Here is a 19,563-nt window from a genome sequence, read left to right on the forward strand (position 1 = left end):
AGGTGACTTTAGCAGTGGATAAAAAACACTTCCTTGGGGTACTCTTCAGAGGGAGAGTGGAGCTGCTACAGACTCCTCTTTGACAGGAGCTGGCTGAAATCCTGTGGGGAACAGTGGGGAGGTGTGTTGGATTGGTTGCATTTCCTACTTCATAACATAAATGGACTGGTGAGTGAAGATCTGAGAGTCAATTTTGTGTAATATAAGACCTTGAAAGGCCCGTGCACACAGGACATGGTTTGATGTTACGTTTGCTACATCATAAGATGCTCTCGTCCTGGGGACACTCAGGCGCATGTGCGTGCCTCACACATATGAGCTCACCACTCACCACATCCTGAGAGTACAAGCCTTTGAAATACAGACTCAGCTGGATCTCCAACCTTTTGTCTGCTTAAACATACCTGAAAATGGAAGTGAGTAGGGCTGCCTATCATCAAGAGGTTCTCGATCTGATAAACAGTGGTCCCTCGTTTATCGCGGGGGTTATGTTCTAAAAATAACCCACAATAGGCAAAATCCCTGAAGTCCTCAGGTTTATTTTTTACAATTATTATATATGTTTTGCAGCTGTAAAACCCCTCACCACACACTTTATACACTTTTCTCACACAGGCATTAACATTTTCTCACATTTCTCTCTTGTTTAAACTCTCTCAAAGTTCAAACCTTCGTAGGCGCCTCATCGACATTGTGGGTTTTGTCGGGGAGAAAACGTGCAAACATACAGCACTTCAGAGTCACACTGCGATCCCACATTAATGTAAATTTGTCTGAACACATTCTGTACTGTACAGGAGACACGGCACAGAGGAGACTGATGGACAATGGTCTACAGTCCCTCAGCCAATCAGGACACAGAACACAGTGCACGTTCATACATAATTACACTAAAAAAATCTGCGAAACAGCGAGACCACAAAAGGTGAACCACGATATAGTGAGGAACAACTGTACCTCGATACATAGGCCACGATATGATACAGTACATACCTCGGTACAATGCACTTTCGATTTTATACAATATGATACAATTCAAATCGATTTGATATGGTTCAGTAAAACAGGAATTCAGCCCCTTATTCTTTTCTTTCTTTTTCTTTATTTGTCAGGGTCCATGTATAAATGTATTCATCTTACAAAAGAAGAGATGATTTGTACCAGATTTAGCTACTGCTGTTTTTCCCTCTGCAGTCCCTGGCCAGGTGAACACAGATTGAAATACACAGTTCATTACAATTACATTATAAGACTAACAGTAACAAATCATTATGTGCAGTTTTTAGAGTGAAACAGAACAGTACAAATGAGCCAGAGTGATGTCGACACATTTGATTATCTAACATGTACATGTCAAATTTCTAGTAAAATTATTCAAATCTACAATTTCAGACTTGAAGCTGATTCCACTGTCTGATGGTTTGGAAATGCTCGAGTGTTTAACTGTACAGACAACTCTACAGACTCACAACAAAACGACTAAATCATAACTGTGATACTAAGAGGCTTTGTACACAACCTGTGAAAGTGAACATTAAAAATACACACATTTTAATCATCAAAATAGTGAATATGTCGTTTCCTCCCCTAAACAAGCAACAAAATAATTAAGTAAAATACACCAAAAAATACTCTTGGTGATATATATCGGTACAGCAGCCCGTGATATCGATACTGTATCCTCAAACTTGATATCACTCTCTATATATATCGATATTATGATATTTCTGCACAATCCCAACAGTGAGCGACTCCTCTTCAGCTCTTATTTTGGTGATCGTGTCTTGAAGAAAGTTACTCAAGTAGAAGTAAATGTATCACATGAAAAAATCTACACAAGTAAAAGTATTAAAGTACCTGTTTAAAAACGTACTTTAAGAGCAAAAAGTAAAAGTATTTGTTCATTTGTTAAAGTGCTAAATGCAGTGATATTGATTCAAATGATGCATAATTTGATCAGCAATAGCAATACGAATCCATTTATTAATTTTTCGTATGAATTTTGTGCGTTTATTTTTGTTTGCTCAAAACCGAAGCTTGAACTCAGGATGTTACTACGAACATGGTAAAAATAACCCCTCAAATCACGTGGAAAATACTTTTTACTTTTGAGTCCAGTTCAAAAATGTAATGGAGTAGAAAGTACAGATACTATTCTCAAATGTAGAGAAGTAAAAGTCTGAACGTCAACCAAAAAACACTCTACTTGCACAGCACATACACCTGCAGCACACACAGCAGGAAACCACACCCACCTTCTCCACCACGAGACCCCAAGCACCATCCAGTCTGACGTTACAACAAAATCCAAACTTTTTTTCCATTCTTTATCTCAAATAACCCCACATCATCCGCCTTGTCACCTTATATTTACAATCACTTCGCTTCGGAACGCGCTAAATCACATCGAGAAGCTTCCAGGTAGGATCGAAACTGTCCGGAGACGTTTCCTCATTGAAATTCTCGATGTGAACTCGTTCCACATGTTCCACAGATGCACAACAGCTGTCTTTAGTAGTGTAAGCCAGACAGAGAGTAACACGACCCAAGCTAGCATCTCTAAGTAGAATTTAGGAGACATTCACTGGAACACTGCATCTATTAACGCTGCGGTTGCCAAGTACCGTAAACTCTGTTGACTTTGAGCCGGTCTTGGGTGTTTGGAACATGTTACGAGGCTGAAACCGAGCAGGAAATTGCGGCCTGGAGCGATGGCGGATAGCCTCTTGTAAACAGTTCAAGTAACAAGGCCAAGGATGACGGAGGATTTATTCTTATTAACTGGTGTCTGGTTGTAAGCGCACAAGTTCAACAGCCAGTACTATCACATCGAGATTAAAGAGGGCGAAGTATGCAATATCGATCTTTTTGAGCTGTTGTCCCCTCACCAAAAACATGCCAGAAGAGGTTTTAAATGTCATCCGTGCATGTTTGAATGATTTCGGGATCTCTCCTAGGGCCTACTCAAATCCTCCTCACACTTAGCCGTATTATCCTGTCCAATGCCCCGCCCACAAGCCTACGTGACTCACGCTCCCACGCGACAATTCTCCATAAATATACAAAAACGTGAGACAAAACTGTACACTACAACTTCACAAACCTGATGTGATGTGCAGTAGTTTCTTTAGTGGGATGCAGCTGATTGTGTTGTGATAGTGCTCTGAAGGGGGAGTGACGTAACACAGAGAGTAAAGGGAGGATGGGCTCAGAGCGTCAAAAACCAACCAACTTATGAAACTTGTTAATACGTTGTTTTCAGCAAATATAAAATTTTCAAAACAATAAAAGGAAACATGGTGAGCTTAATATGTTATGTGTTAAAAGTTAATACCCCATAGAAGTAACATCCCCAACCAGGACCAAACAAAGACTAAACCAGGACTAAACCAGGGCTAAACCGGGGCTAAATTAGGGCTAAACCAGGACTAAACCAGTGCTAAACCAGGTCTAAACCAGGACTAAATTAGGGGTAAACCAGGGCTAAACCAGGACTAAATTAGGGCTAAACCAGGGCTAAACCAGGACTAAACCAGTGCTAAACCAGGGCTAAACCAGGACTAAATTAGGGGTAAACCAGGGCTAAACCAGGACTAAATTAGGGGTAAACCAGGACTAAATTAGGGGTAAACCAGGGCTAAACCAGGACTAAACCAGGACAAAACCAGGGATAAATCAAGACTAAACCAGGGATAAACCAGGGATAAATCAAGACTATACCAGGACTATACCAGGGCTAAACCAGTGCTAAACCAGGACTAAATTAGGGCTAAACCAGGGCTAAACCAGGACTAAACCAGGACAAAACCAGGGATAAATCAAGACTAAACCAGGGATAAACCAGGGATAAATCAAGACTATACCAGGACTATACCAGGGCTAAACCAGGGCTAAACCAGGACTAAACCAGAACTAAACCAGGTCTAAACTAGGACTAAACCAGGGCTAAACCAGGACTAAACCAGGTCTAAACCAGGACTAAATTAGGACTAAACCAGGGCTAAACCAGGACTAAACCAGGACAAAACCAGGGATAAATCAAGACTAAACCAGGGATAAACCAGGGATAAATCAAGACTATACCAGGACTAAACCAGAACTAAACCAGGTCTAAACCAGGACTAAACCAGGACTAAACCAGGTCTAAACCAGGACTAAACCAGGACTAAACCAGGACTAAACCAGGGCTAAACCAGGACTAAACCTGGGCTAAACCGAGGCTAAATCAGGACTAAACCAGAGATAAACCAGGACTAAACCAGGACTAAACCAGGACTAAACCAGGACTAAACCAGGGCTAAACCAGGGCTAAACCGAGGCTAAATCAGGACTAAACCAGAGATAAATCAAGACTAAACCAGGACTGCACCAGGACTTAGCACTTTTCAAAAGTCACTGCTGTAACACGTTGGTTAATAAAACTGTCTCTTCCTAAAAGTTTATTGTGTCAGTAGTGAAATGTCTTGTTGTGTGTGGTATTTTTGTGTACTAGCGTTGCCGTGGCGATGTGGGCAGCGCGGTTGATCATTTAAAGCTCCGAGGAGGATTCTGGCACTGTATCACAAAATGTTTACAAAGAGTTAAGCTCGGTGTGGTACGGCCGACCGCTGTGCAGGCATATGTTTTAATGTTTTATCATTTTATCAGGGTGAGAAATAATTGAAATGCCGAAATACCAAAATCTGATTGGACGAAAACAAGATGAATGCTGCAGTTATGTGACGAGCGTAAAGGAAAGACAGAAAAGCCCAAACATGCTCTTGTTACTAAGGTTACGGCACAATTTAGCGATATCAATTTGAAACTTCATACTTGGGAACGTTCTCCATAGAGATAGATAGGTTTTATGCCATACTGTGTAAGAATATAGCAAAAAGAAAAAAAGAATATCTCCATGGAAACAAGAGGAAGCCAGATAAGGGTAAATAAGAGTCAGGTTTGTGGAGATGCAAGCCTGCTCACAGCAAGGATGGATGTTTTTCTATGTTTTTCAGTGCAATAAACACAATTAAAATGAAAAAAAAAAAAAAACAACAAAAAAAACCAAATGTGATTTTATATGTTCCATGTTAAAATGTTCCATACTGTGGCTTTATTGTTTTAAATATAAACAGTGGTGGAACAAATACTCAGTGTTGTTACTTAAGTAAAAGTGCAGATACTGGAGCAAAAAAAAAAAAAAAAAAACTCAAGTAAAAGTATCACATGAAAAAATCTACTTAAGTAAAAGTATTAAAGTACCTGTTTAAAAGTGTTCTTAAAGAGTAAACAGTAAAAGTATTTTGCGCAGAGTTTGAGGTCTAATAAAGCTTCAAATGTAGTGATTTTGATAAAGATTTGTGCTGAATTTTGTTCAATGGAAATCAATCGTTTAGTCCCAGCTGGTTTTATTTGTACTTTTTTTTGGCTCAAATTATGAACGTGTTAAAAATAAACCCTCAGACTTTTCTGCAGGTCTCAGACAATAATAAAAAATACTTTTACTTTTCAGTCCAGTTCAAGAGTGTATTGGAGTAGAAAGTACAGATACTGCTCTCAAATGTAGTGAAGTAAAAGTAAAAAGTATCAACCTAAAAATGCACTAAAGATACCTAAAATTTGTACTTTACTACTTTTACTTTGTTGCGTTCCACCAGAGTATATAAATAATGCATTTTATGTGTAAAAATGACCAAAGATTTCACATATTTGCGACATTTCACATATTTGCGACGTTTCTTGCTTCATTTGATCTGACATATTAAAAGAAATACAGAGGGGATTGTGGGTAATTTATGTAGCATTCGACTAAACTAGATCTAACTGAAAATTGGTGTAAATTCAAATTTTGCCCCATTTTTGTTGAATTAAAATGTGCCTTTCCCCAGTGCAGACATATTGGAATATCAGGAATTGCACTGTTAGCATACTAGTTGTCCCACGGTCGCCCGAGGACACAACGACGGCAATTGTCTATGGGAGCTGGAATCGCACCGCCAACTACTGTTTACCTTGACTGGAAAACTCTGCTCTGGTCTCTGAAAGTTGTGAAAAGTGCTTATAAACTCATCATGGTGAATAATTAAGATGCTCAGAATGCATAAGGTGAGTGAGGAATAACTTTGGACGTCTGCAAATGTTTTAAAACAAACCACTTCTGTTTTTCATGTTTTAAGACGGTAAAAATCAGGTACAGAGCCTTAAAGATCTGGTTTAGTCCACGTTGTCGTCACTCGGGTAGTCATCGGCGCTGCCCGTGTGGAGGGGGAAATTCCCGTGGCACACATTTGGAAACGGAGGCATCAGTAGAGCAGCAGCAGGATGACGCCTCCTCCCACACTCCAGCAGGGGGGCGCTGCGCTTGATTATACAACAACCACGACTGGAGCTTTAACGAAGAGGAAACCCAGACAGTTCAAACATATGTACGACATTTAAAGGTCCTGTATGACACAAAACTGACTCTTGTGAGATTTAAACCATGTTATACTTTATTTATTTATTTATTTATTTGATAGGGACAGCGCATATTAATGAACATCTGTAAACAGAGTAAATATGACAGATTATAGCAAAAAATGCTAGTTTCCATCTGTTGCCCCTAGGCAGGTACACAGACAACAAATACAACATAGACATTACAAAAATACAATAAAAGCAGCTAAAAGTGCTCACAGACCTGGTTTTCCTTCAGCCACAGTTTAAGGTGCAGTTTGAATGTGGACAGAGATGAACATTCTCTTATTGTCAGAGAAAAACTATTCCAAATATGAGTCCCTTTAACAGAGAACACGGTTTGTCCAAATTTAGTGCGTCTGTGTGGTACATCACAGTTTCCTCGAAATGTGGCCCTGGTTCCCATCCCAGTCACAGTCTTTAATTTGATAAAGTCTTTCAGCGGAGGAGGAGCAAGTCCGGTAATTATGGTGTTTTAGGAGCAGATAGTGACAGAAAAAATGCATCCAATTGTTTAAACGAACTATATGTAGCCTGCACTCTTACAGTTTTAAAAGTACTACAATCAAAACTGGTGCTGGTGGTGTTTAGGTAGTGACCGTTCACATCAGAGAGAGTCATTTTAGGTTTAAACTGACTGGATTTCAGCATTTAAACCAGCAAAGCAATAAGTCCAATGACATAACCTCACGTGCACACCGTATACAGGGTGGCGGGGAGGTATCTTGCCCTAGGACACAACAACAGCGTACATTGACTGACTGAACCACCGATTTTTTTGGTTGGAAATGCAAACGGTCTGACTCTAACTGTACTCCCCTCTCCTGTTTAACTGTCAGATTGCATTTGTAGACCTGGTTTATGGTTAATTTCTCTGTAATTACTGGGTATAAACTTGAACGCCTTCGTCTGTCAGCGTGTTTAAACTAAAGTGAAAGTTTTTACTTCATTCATAATTTTAATATGACACGTTTGTGGAGCCAGTCCCTAACAAATAAAGATAAGGTTCAACATTTGTGGATCACAAGTTTGTACTGTATATTTCTTTCAAAATCGTTAAATCTCCTGTAGAGTTATAAAGACCCCTGCCCTCCGTCTCAAATTATGACACCATCAAATTTTATAATGTGAACGCAACCTAATTAGAACATATCGTTTAATTAGTTTTCTGAATTTACAGCCAGAAGTTTAACTACAATGAGCGCTGGTGTACCATATATTTGCTGCATATATAACCTTGCGTGCTTCTTCTGTACAGAGGTGCATTCTGTAAATTTCTATCTCCACGGAGACAGCAACTAACACCAACCGGCCGAGTTACAGGTCAGATCTACGAAGAGACCCCGCTCACAGTAAGAATGCATGTTTTTCAAAGGATTTCTTAAAGGTTCTGGTTGTTTTTTTTCCCATGTTTCTGCACAAAAATGTCTTGCCCCTGTACAGATATATCGCATAAGCAGCTCTTGAGGTCAAAATAAGTCTGCTGCGTGCCGTCTGCGTCTAATTATAAAGTTTCATCTAATTATAAAGTCGGGAAGTGTGTAGTTAGCATGCTAGTTGTTGTTCGCTTTGCCGTCACAGCGAAACTCCGCTCTAGAGCTGTGACAAGAGCTTATAAATTCGGTAAATTATTAGACAGTTTTTCACGTTTTAAATACAGCAACAATCAGGTACAGCACCTTTAAGTAGAGGTAAAAAAACAAAAAACAAAAAACTTTTATTGAATCCACATGTTTAATGTCGTACAGTGAAACAGCCACAGCCACGCAAGTAATTTAATACAACTTATTTTTGTAAAGCCCAAAGTCACAACAGCAGTCGCCTCTTATGGATGAATGTGATCATTGATTTAACCGACAGAAAGTTAGAAAATCAACAGTGAAATAAACAGACAAGCAAATTAATCAACAGAAAACAGTAAATGAATAACTGTCACAGAACATCCCCTGTCCTTAGACTCTCCTTCTCAGCAAGGAAAAACAAAAAAAAACACAGTGGGAAAAAGAGAAACCGTGAAACCCAAAGTGAAAGAGAGATCCACTCTCATGGACTAAACCAGGACTAAACCAGGACTGAACCAAGACTGAACCAGGACTGAACCAGGACTGAACCAGGACTAAACCAGGACTAAACCAAAACTAAACCAGGACTAAACCAGGACTAAACCAAGACTGACTAAAGACTAAACTAGGACTAAACCAAGACTGAACCAGGACTAAACCAGGATTAAACCAGGACTAAACAAAACAGAACCAGGACTAAACCAGCACTAAACCAGGACGAAACCAGGACTGAACCAGGACTAAACCAGCACTAAACCAAGACTAAACCAAGACTGAACCAGGACTAAACCAGAACTAACCCAGCACTAAACCAGGACTAAACAAAACTGAACCAGGACTAAACCAGGACTAAACCAGCACTAAACCAGGACTAAACCAAAACTGAACCAAGACTAAATCAGGACTAAACCAGGACCAAACCGGCACTAAACAGGACCAGGTTGCAGATGTGTCCAGGACTAATAGAGTTCAAGTCTGTAGGGCCAGAACCCACTCAACACTAAGGGACATAGGGGGAGGCTTATCCACGGAGCAACAACATCTCCATGGAGACAAGCAGGTGGCGGACTCCCGAGCAGAAAAATGACACAGTGCTCCTTTGTATCCAAACATTATGAACGCGTAATTCATAGCGGCTTTATGTATTTACCTCTGTCTGAACGATCCCCTGTCCCACTCTGGGGCTACGTGCCTCCGCGCCTCTCCAGTGATTGGCCAACCCCCTCCGAGCGCGCGCGTGTGTGAGCGTGCGTGGAACCTGCTACTGTTTTTTCCCATCCGCCCCTTCTGTCAGTGCCACACGCGCGCACTGGGAGAGCCACAGTCAGTCAGTCACACGGGGGCTGCCTTCGCTCCAGCAACCCAGCAGCGCAGCGCCAAACCCGGGGATCCCTACTCCTGCCTCCCCCTCTGACGAGCTCCGATACAGTAACCGCTCTGGAAGTCATGTCTACGTGAATTTACGCGCGCAATGCTCCCGTCAGTCGTTCCACAGCGTTTGTCAAGACCGATCAAGCTGTCTGGAGTAGGAAGACAACACTGACAGCTGGGATTTTTTACGAATTTGGAAGAGGAAAAAGCGAAACACGCGGAGAAGAAGCCACGCGTAAAACCATCGGTAAGTGAGTTGGGATTTTTACGCAGGACTTTGGCGCAAGGTCATATCGGTAATTTGGTGTAGTTTGGAAAGTTTACGCACGGATAGGGACACGGGGAGGAGTGAGAGATCAAATTGGCACTGGGTAAACGATCTCTGATGGGATTTAGAAACAAGTGTAGGCAAGAATGAGCTGTCTATCCACGCTTTTTTGGATGTGAAGAATTGGCTTTAGGCTTTACGTTTAAGGCGAAATAAATAATGTTGTATATGGGCTGATATGTGGCACTGTGGATAAACATTAAAGCATTGGTTTAGGTCTAATTTGGACCTGATTTAACAGAGGTGGGTGACTTAAAGAGTAACTATCAGGACCTAACAACTGATTTATAATTTGCAGTTAATGTAAACTGAGGAGAAATCACTAAATAATGCACAAAATGTGGTGTTTTCAAAGGACAGACACAAAAATGATTATGTCACTTGCAGACTTACTCACAGTGTGAAGAGGAACCAAAGCTTTTACTCAAATAATAGTACTGTTAATAAAATATTACTCAAATAGGAGTAGGATGCTGCTGGAAAAGTACTCTAAAAAGTACAATTTCTTTAAAAAGTTACTCTAGTAAATGTGCTTACCCGCCTCTGTTATTTAGTTGTTGTGAAGAGGTGTTGGCAATCCTCTGTCAGTAAAAGCATGTGGTTTGGAGCAGAGAAAGTGAGCTATTTTATTGTGTTAAACTGATTTAAATGTGTACTGTGCTGCCCAACTTTTCTGTTGGAGAGTTGGCCAATTTATTGTTGCCATGGAGATGTTATAGAATATACCCTATACAGTAGCCTATAGTTTTAGTCAAAGATTAACGGAGGGAATCACTTTTAGATTTGGTTTTCTGGTTCAGATCTTGGGTTCAGTACCTGGTTCAGTACCTGGTTCAGTACCTGGTTCAGTCTTGGTTTAGTCCTGGTTTATTCCTGGTTCAGTCCTGGTTCAGTCCTGGTTTAATCCTGGTTTAGCACTGGTTCAGTTCTAGCTTAGTCCTGGTTTAGTCCCGGTTTAGTCCTGATGTACTCCCGCTTTAGTCCTGGTTTAGCACTGGTTCAGTTCTATCTTAGTCCCGGTTTAGTCCCGGTTTAGTCCTGGTTTAGCACAGGTTTAGTCCTAGCTTAATCCTGATTTAGTTCTGGTTCAGTCTTGGTTCAGTCCTGGTTTTGCTCTGATTCAGCACGTGGTTTAGTACCTGGTTTATTGCCTGGTTTAGACCTGTTTCAGTCCTGGCTTAGACCTGATTTAGACCTCACATTCTCAGTAAACTCTCTTCTCTTGCATATTTCCTTAAACAGCTCCAGGCTACTGTACAGGCCATAAACGGCATGTGCTCCTTTGGTTGGCTCCGTGGTTTGGAGAGAGGTGAAATTCCTCACACACATTTGTACCTGGGTGCTCCTCCTCAGACAGCTGTGAGAAAAACTGGCCACCACAGCTCTGCCCTGTCTGCTCTCACTTTCGCTTTGGTCAATCATTAACTTAAACTATGTCACTGTTTTGGTGTTTTTTACCAGGCTGTAGTATGACAGTATAAATCTAAAAGAGTTCATTAAAGCAGATGAGGTAAACATGTTCAAATCTAATATATCTTTTACTGATAATGCCTCTCTCTGATCTGAACGGTCACTACCTCAACCCCAGCACCTGCAGAAAATCATGAATCAGTGCTAGAGTGAATTCCATAGACTGTATTTATAAATGGACATAGCTAACCCACTGCATTCCAAATAGGAAGTGAGCATGAGCGCACTTCCAGCTCCATCGACTCCAATTCACTTTCCATTGAAAAACTGTCGCCCCTCCTTCCGTAACTGCTGCTGTCAGGCTCGTCGTTTTGGTCCTAAAATGTTCGTATTCACCCGCTCGGCATGATCCTGGATGTTTTATTTCACTATTTTGTCATTAAATCAAGATATGAACATTAATAACAGACAAATCAGGAGCCTTATTTCCCTGAGGTCTCTCCCGCTAGTGTTAGCAACAGGTTTGATTGACAGTTTTGCTAACGGGACAGGGCTTTACTTTCAACAGGCTCCAGATTAGCTCTTTGGTTGCTGTGATACTCGTGGTTGGAATTCCAAATGTGGAATTATAATGTAAGTGCTAACCTCGATGAGCCTCATTTGTCCGGAGCTGAACGCGATGGGTGACGTCACACTCTCGTAGTCCACTTCTTTACGTCTGTGGTCAACTCTGGAGGTTAAGACACTGGCAATGCAGGTTTAGATGTGATTGTAGTAACTGTTTAAAAAATGTAACGGCACAGTCCCTTTACAATTTCACTATTTTAAATACATTTTTGCCCGTGATATTATTGTAGATGAGCAATATGACCATTATGTCTACAAACTGAAGAAAAAAACTCTAAATTTTGCTCAAGATTGTGGAGTTTGACCCAAGGCTCCCACAGTTTTCTCCCAGTTTTTCACCATCATTTATACAGTATTTGCATAAGAAAGTTTCAATGTGGAGTAGTATAGAGTAATTGTTTCATATTCCAAGCACACGTCTGCCCTCACTTTGCAAACGAAGGCCTCATTTTCTGAGCTCATTGCTGTGGGGGCACGTCGCTTACATTCTTTCAAAAATATTTTAATTATACCACGAAAAATGCACACTGTGTCTGTGAACTAAACTTACAAATTGAGAACCTTCACAATGTATGTAAACAATTTGGAATTTGCCACGACTAATGTTTGGATATATATTAGCTTTTAATTTTGAAAGTTTAATCAATTCTCACCTGGTTTGTCCCTGTTTAATCTGTCAGTGTAAAAGTGAAATATTGTGTTTGGAATTAGATTTTTTTTTCTGATGCCGACATTAAAAAGTGCACATAAATGTAGCACCAGTGTAGTTCCCATCTTTATACTTTAATAGATTTGTTATTGATTTAAGGGATGGAGTGAGATAGATGAGAGAGTGAGAGTGAGTGAGAGTGAGATAGACAGGGAGGGAGATAAAGAGAGAGTGAGCTGGAGTGAGAAAAATAAGAGTGAGAGGGAGAGTGAATGAGATGGACAGTAAGGGGAAAAAGAGTGAGATGGAGTGAGATAGTGTGGGGGAGAGGGAGGGAGAGAGTGTGACATAGACAGGGAGGGAGAAAAAGAGAGAGTGAGCTGGAGTGAGATAAATAAGAGTGAGAGGGAGAGTGAATGAGATGGACAGGAATGGGGAAAAAGAGTGAGATGGAGTGAGATAGTTGAGAAAGTGTGGGGGAGAGGGAGGGAGAGAGTGTGACATAGACAGGGAGGGAGAAAAAGAGAGAGTGAGATAGATGAACGAGTGTGGGAGAGAGAGAATGACAGTGAGTGAGATAGACAGGGAGGGAGAAAAAGAGAGAGTGAGATAGATGAACGAGTGTGGGAGAGAGAGGGAGGGAGCTGGAGTGAGATAAATGAGAGAGAGTGAGAGGAACAGTGAATGATATAAACAGACAGGGAGGGGAAAAAGAGTGAGATGGAGTGAGATAGTTGAGAGAGTGTCGGAGACAGAGAGAGGGTGAGATAGACAAGCAGAGAGAAAGGGTGTGGGAGAGAAAGAGAGAGTGAGATGGAGTCAGAAAGACAGCGTGGAAGAGATGTAGTGAGTGAGATGGAGTGAAATAGGGAAGGGGATATAGTCTGGGAGAGTCTGAGAGCGAGAATGAGATAGACAGGGAGGGAGAAAGAGTCTGGGAGAGTGAGAGAGAGAACGAGCGAGAGAATGGGAGTGAGAAGGAGCCTGGGAGTGTGAGTGAAATTGAGAGAGAGAGAGAGATGAAGTGAAATAGACAGGGAGGGAGAGAGAGTCTGGGAGTGTGACAGAGCGAAAAAGGGATGGATGGAATGAGATGGACGGGGAAAAAGTGGAAGAGATAAACAAGGGAGAGTCTCAGACAGGGAAAGATGGGTGGAGAGAAGGAAGGAGACGCAGAGATGAGACTAGGAGTGGCTTTAACGCAAATATGTTACATAAAACTGTCTAGTAACTTCCTAGACACATTTACAATACATTTATTATAGTAATGATACCAAATATTGATCGGCACTGACTGAGGTATTGAACTATCTATTCTCATTCAAAAATAATACTTAAAGCTCCTATATAACACAAAATGAACTCTTGTGCGCTTTAAACCATGTTATAATGCTGTTATCTCATCAAAAACATAGCCACAGTTGTGTTTTGTTTTATTTATACATTTTAACACACAAACCCTGCATATTTAGGCTGAGTTCTTCTTATAAATAGATCAGAAAATAGCGTAATATGGGCCCTGTCAAAATTCTCCAAAAAATGCAGTTTTTAATAAAATCATAGTATTTTTTTTAAATACATAGTTTATATTTTAATTAATCTGCAGATGTATATATTTTTTTTATATTACCAAGGTACGGTTTTTCAGCTTCTTCATGTAAACAGGATTTTTTCCCATCTGTCCTGGCAGGTGTGTGTTTTTTCCATGTTTCCTAGTCGTCCGTCTCCAAAACAACTTTTTTGCGGTGGAAAGTCGACTCTACAGGCCAGAGCTATAAACCCACAGTTCCACAGACTCCCATAGAGGACACAAGTTGTGAGTGTGTGAGTGTGTGAGTGTGTGTGTGTGTGCATGTGTGAATGTGTGTGTGTGTGTGAGCAGCTATAACGCTTTTACTGTGCGTTTAATGGCGTCCAGGGGGCCGTGCACAAGGTTTTAGTTCGTCTGAGGGCTTTGAACTGGCTCAGCTGCAAATATGTGAGCTATGGCTGCTTATTGTGCCTACTGTTGGTTAGAGGGAGAGAAAGAGGGAGGGAGAGGGAGACGGAAGCAGGGAGAGGGAGGGAGACAGAGGAAGAAGGAGAGAGGGAGAGAGAGAGAAGGAGGGAGAAGGAGGGAGACAGACAGACAGAGAGAGAGAGAGAGAGAGAGAGAGAGACACAGAGAGAAAGATAAGGCGAGAGAAAGATGGAGAGAGAGAAGCGGAGATGAGAGAAACGGGGAGGGAGAAACAGGCAGAGAGGGGGGCCGAGACAGAGGGAGACAGAGAGAGAGACAGAGAGAAAGAGAGGTAGAGAGAGGGACCGAGACAGAGAAAGACAGAGAGAGACAGGGAGAGTGACAGACGGGGAGAGATACAAAAAGAAAGATATGGTGCGAGGGAGACGGAGAGAGAGACAGAAAGAGATGTACAAACACGGAGAGAGGCAGACAGAGAGACAGAGGGAGAGAGACAGAGGGAGAGAGACAGAGGGAGAGAGACAGAGGGAGAGAGACAGAGGGAGATAGACAGAGGGAGAGAGACAGAGGGAGAGAGACAGAGGGAGAGAGACAGAGGGAGAGAGACAGAGGGAGAGAGACAGAGCGAGGGAGAGGTCAGAGGCAGAGAGAGGGACAGACAGAGACAGAAAGGCAGGCAGAGAGAGAGACACATACAGAGAGACAGAGAGAAGTAACACCACTGACAGTGAGGTTGCCGGGTGCTGTTGTGCACAGAGCTTTTTACAAGATGCTGTAACATTTTTAGATAGAGGAAATATATGAGATAAAATTCTTATTTGTCTGTGTACACAACATCAGGACCTGTGCATTTTACAGGTTTTTCTCATTCTCAGTATATTTCTGATTTCTGATTGGATAATCGTCTTGAGAAAACCACAACCCCATTACATAAATAAATGAGTTTAATACGTCACCACTATAGTGATATGAACCTGTTTACACTGATCTAATCCATAATCAAACCCAAGCTAAACCAGTCCTGAACCAGAGCTAAACAGGTCTAAACCAGGACTACAAAAGGTCCAAACCAGGTCTAAACCAGAACTTTTATAAGAAAATGCCACAACGAATATTATAAATCCAATCTACAACCCTTTGACTAATATTTTGCAATTTCTTGACTGACATCCACGGCAAACGAAATTAAAAATGTATATATTTCTGCCCAAAAGCGCTGCAGGGCCATCTCTTTGCCTTCATCTTTCATCAGTGTATTTGACGAAGATGGAGCTCAAATGTGTGTCCAAAGTATTTCAACACAAGAGACCATGCAGGGGAGATGTCACGGCTCATTTGAGATGGTGGGATCAGCTCTGAGAGAAAAAAACAAAACAAAAAAACCCGAAAATGTGTGTTTCGAAAGTACATTTGAAATTGAATATTTAAATGATTACTTTTCTATATCAGGGGAATAATCAAGAATTGTAAATGACCTGATTTGTAATTCATAACACATTTATACATTTTGTCTTATTTTTATTAGTCAAATCTTAACTATTGTGTAACTTAGACACATTTTGGGCTTTGTTTACATCATGGTTGCTAGGTAACAGTTATGACATTACCTCCTACACACGTCGCCCATTATCGTGTTAAAGGTCCTATATTACAGAAAATTGACTCTTGTGAGCTTTAAACCCTCTTATAATGTTGTTACCTCATCAAAAACACACCTGGAGTTGTGTTTTGCTTCATTCACACATGTTTGAGTAACCCTTTTTATTAGTCTGTTTACATCTCCAAAGCTCAAAATGCTCTGTTCCACCTTGTGATGTCATCATGTGGTAATACAGGAAGTGCTCCGTTGTGCTTTTTAAACTCCGCACACCTTCACTAGAATCATTTGGATAATCTCAGCCCTGGAATTGCCAATCTCTACAGAACTAAAAGTAAAAAGGAAGCTGTTAACTTGAAAACTACCACTTCATGACATCACAAGGTGGAACAGAGCATTTTGAGCTTTGGAGATGTAGACAGACTGATAATAAAGTGTCACTCAAACATGTGTGAATGAAACAAAACACAACTCCAGGTGTGTTTTTGATGAGGTAACAACATTATAACAGGGTTTAAAGCTCACAAGAGTCAATTTTGCGTAATATAGGACCTTTAAACAACAGAAATAGAGCGGAGTACACAAAAAAGTACTTTCACTTCCTTACTGTTGTACATTAAACTATAGTAGGCAGAGAATTGAACAGAAGCGGCTTAACACCGGAACTCTAACGTAGGAGAAGGTTACACATAAAGCGTTGTGATAGTATAGTCCATTCCAGTTTAGTACAGACCAGTCTGGCTAAGCTTCCATCGTAGGGAGTATTAAACCTCTGATGACGCAAGCCGAGATAACAAGGACTGAGTGAGTGAGGCAGTGTGCCCTCAGTACAGAGTAAGACCGCATGGAAAAGCTTTCATGCCGCTCCCCTCGTAATGTCGGGTGTTTTATCCACGGATCAGAAGGTTGGCGGTTCAAATCCCGCTGTTGAAGGTGGAAAAGCGCTATATAAAAACGTTATCATCTTGAAATAAGTGATTAAAGATTGCTGAAACACGCACAAATCACTCACAGAAATAAGTTTGAAGGGGGTAAACGAGAAGGCAACAACTATAACACGCTTAAACGCTCTGAAAAGTCAATTTTGCGTAGTTTCGTTAACTTGAAAACTACCGCTTCATGACATCACAAGGTGGAACGGAGCATTTTTTTGAGCTTTTGGAGATGTAGACAGAGTATTGTGACGAGGAAACATTACAACATAGATCAGAAAACAGTGTAATATAGGCCCTTGAAGTTGTTTTAGAAGTTACTCCTCACAGCTCCTCACTCCTCCCTGTCCCGCTCTCCCCTTTGACTGTACTTTGTGGCATTATTTTGTCAGCTTTATAATTGCTTTTCCATGTCTCCTTCCAGTGCAGATAGGAAGCGGCACTGCTATAATTAAAGGGCCCTATTACTCAATGCGTCTCCGGTTTGTATCGCTTGGATAGGTTAGACCCGGGCCCTCTGTGCTTTGTAGATTAGCAAACGGGCGTGCTCCTAAATGGCGTACCTATATTGCCCGTGTTAAACGCTAGCTTCATGTATGGAGGAGATGTAGAGTCATTTGTGCCATGATATATAGGCCTAGATACCTTTTACGTACGAGATTGGATGATATAACGTGATAACGGAGGAAGATTTCAAGATATTGTGGTTATTATGGGATGGTGGTGCAGGGGTTATAGAGCTGGCGCCTCGTAGCTAGGGGTTTTGAGGTTGGATTCCCGAATATATGAGCTATTTTCCACATTTCTGACTAAAGCCTCAGTGAGATTGGTTAAATGAAAGTCTGATTTTTTTTCGTTAAAATATTAAGAAAAACAAGTGTTCATTTGCAAAACATATTGAAAATTGTGTTTTGATTTTAAATTCCATAAAAATGACCTATGTCCTGTCCAGAGATACAAGGTAAACTTATTCAAATCAAATATAACTTTTACTGATAATGATTTATTCGTACATTTTGGGTTATTTTTTTGGCTGTATAATAAGATTAAAGCCATAAAAGGTTAAATTAATAACTTGACTCGTTACAGATGCAAACTAACAACTCAAGTATTTATTTTTGAACTATATTATACATGTAAAATAGTTTTTGTGGTTTAAATCTGCTCGAGTTTTTACGTCAGTGGCATAAAGTAGTTTCAATATTATCGTTTATCTTCAGCGATATATCGAACTTCAAAATTTGTTATCGTGCCATGCCCAAGTCCCTTTAATCATACAGAAAACATCACAGACATCAAAACAAGTCTCCACCCACTGCAGAGCTGCACAAGGACACTCCGGCCACAAAGTTTCTCCTCGCAGTACTGGTCACATTTAACCTCGTGATCGCTCGTTTAAACACTTGTATCTGATAGAGTGAAGCTAAAGATAAGGCCGGTGACACAGAGATACTTGGTGGGTGTGGGTTTCCTTTGAATAGCAGGCTCTTCATACTTCACGCATACTTCAAGTGATATATATGTGACTAACAACAAGACTGAAGAGCCATTACACAACTGGAAGTCTCAACAGCAGTATTCTTTGGAACCCCCCCCCCCCAAAAAAAAAACACAAAAAAAAAAAAAACAAACACTATAGAAACCAAGTAACTAACTCATGAATGTAAATGGCAATACTGCTACTACTTTTATTACTTACTGCTACTGTGTATCTCTTTCTACTACTACACATACTAGCTACCTCCTCTACTACCCCCTACTACCTTCTAATAGCACCACTTACTATTATTACTACCTATAGCGTACTGCCACTACTAACTTCTACTAGTACTACCATTATACCCACTACTGCAACTACTACTGCTACTACTACAACTACTACTGCTTCTACTACAACAACTACTGCTGCTACTACTACTACTACTACTAGTAGTACTACTACTACTGCTACTACTCCTACTACTGCTACTACTTCAACAACTACTGCAACTATTACTCCTACTACTATTACTACTACTTCTGTTACCACTACTGCTACTACTGATACTATTGCTACTACTACTAACAACGGCAACTATTACTGCTACTGCTACTACTACTCCTGCTGCTACTACTGCAACAACTACTGCAACTATTACTTCTACTGCTATTGCTACTGCTACTACTACTAATACAATTACTGCAACTACAACTGCAACTATTACTACTACTACTACTACTACTGCTACTGATACTACTACTGCTAACAACTACAACTATTACTGCTGCTAATACTACTTTTACTATTGCTACTACTACTACTATATCTACAATGACTACTTATACTACCTTTTGCTACACAATACTACTACCATCTTCCACTTTTACTTTCTATATCTGCATCACTATTGTGTTATGGCTTACGTCACCGTGGTAATACTCCTCTAATGTTTATTATTACTCAGGATGTGTTTTATAGCTGGAGGCGCAGGAGCAGCTGGAGGTTTAGGTCCAGAATGATTACACGTATTTGTGGTGCCCCTCGCAGATTTATGATGAGTCTAGCTCCATGACCTTCTGTAGTTCTTTGTAAATGACTATAGTTCCACATCAGAGCAGAGGAAGCCTGGTTTCCCATTCCCCCTGACGGCTTTGTTCAATACAAACAATATACAGGAAGGGTCTGGACCTCTCACATGTTTGATATAGGCTC

General features: G+C 40.8%; 1 protein-coding gene across 2 annotated transcripts in view; it reads left to right on the top strand.

The window, feature by feature from the left end:
* Positions 1–9,289: 9,289 nt before the first annotated feature.
* Positions 9,290–19,563, top strand: part of stxbp6 (syntaxin binding protein 6 (amisyn)) — a 104,658-nt gene continuing 94,384 nt past the window's right edge. Inside the window, exon 1 of one of the 2 annotated variants that reach the window (XM_033988698.2) lies at positions 9,290–9,615. The gene's annotated coding sequence lies outside the window, so the exon portion shown is untranslated. The remainder of the gene's footprint in view (positions 9,616–19,563) is intronic. The other variant, XM_055230991.1, reaches the window with a different exon arrangement.

The sequence above is a fragment of the Periophthalmus magnuspinnatus genome, chromosome 22, assembly GCF_009829125.3.
Source record: "Periophthalmus magnuspinnatus isolate fPerMag1 chromosome 22, fPerMag1.2.pri, whole genome shotgun sequence".
Lineage (NCBI taxonomy): Eukaryota > Metazoa > Chordata > Actinopteri > Gobiiformes > Gobiidae > Periophthalmus > Periophthalmus magnuspinnatus.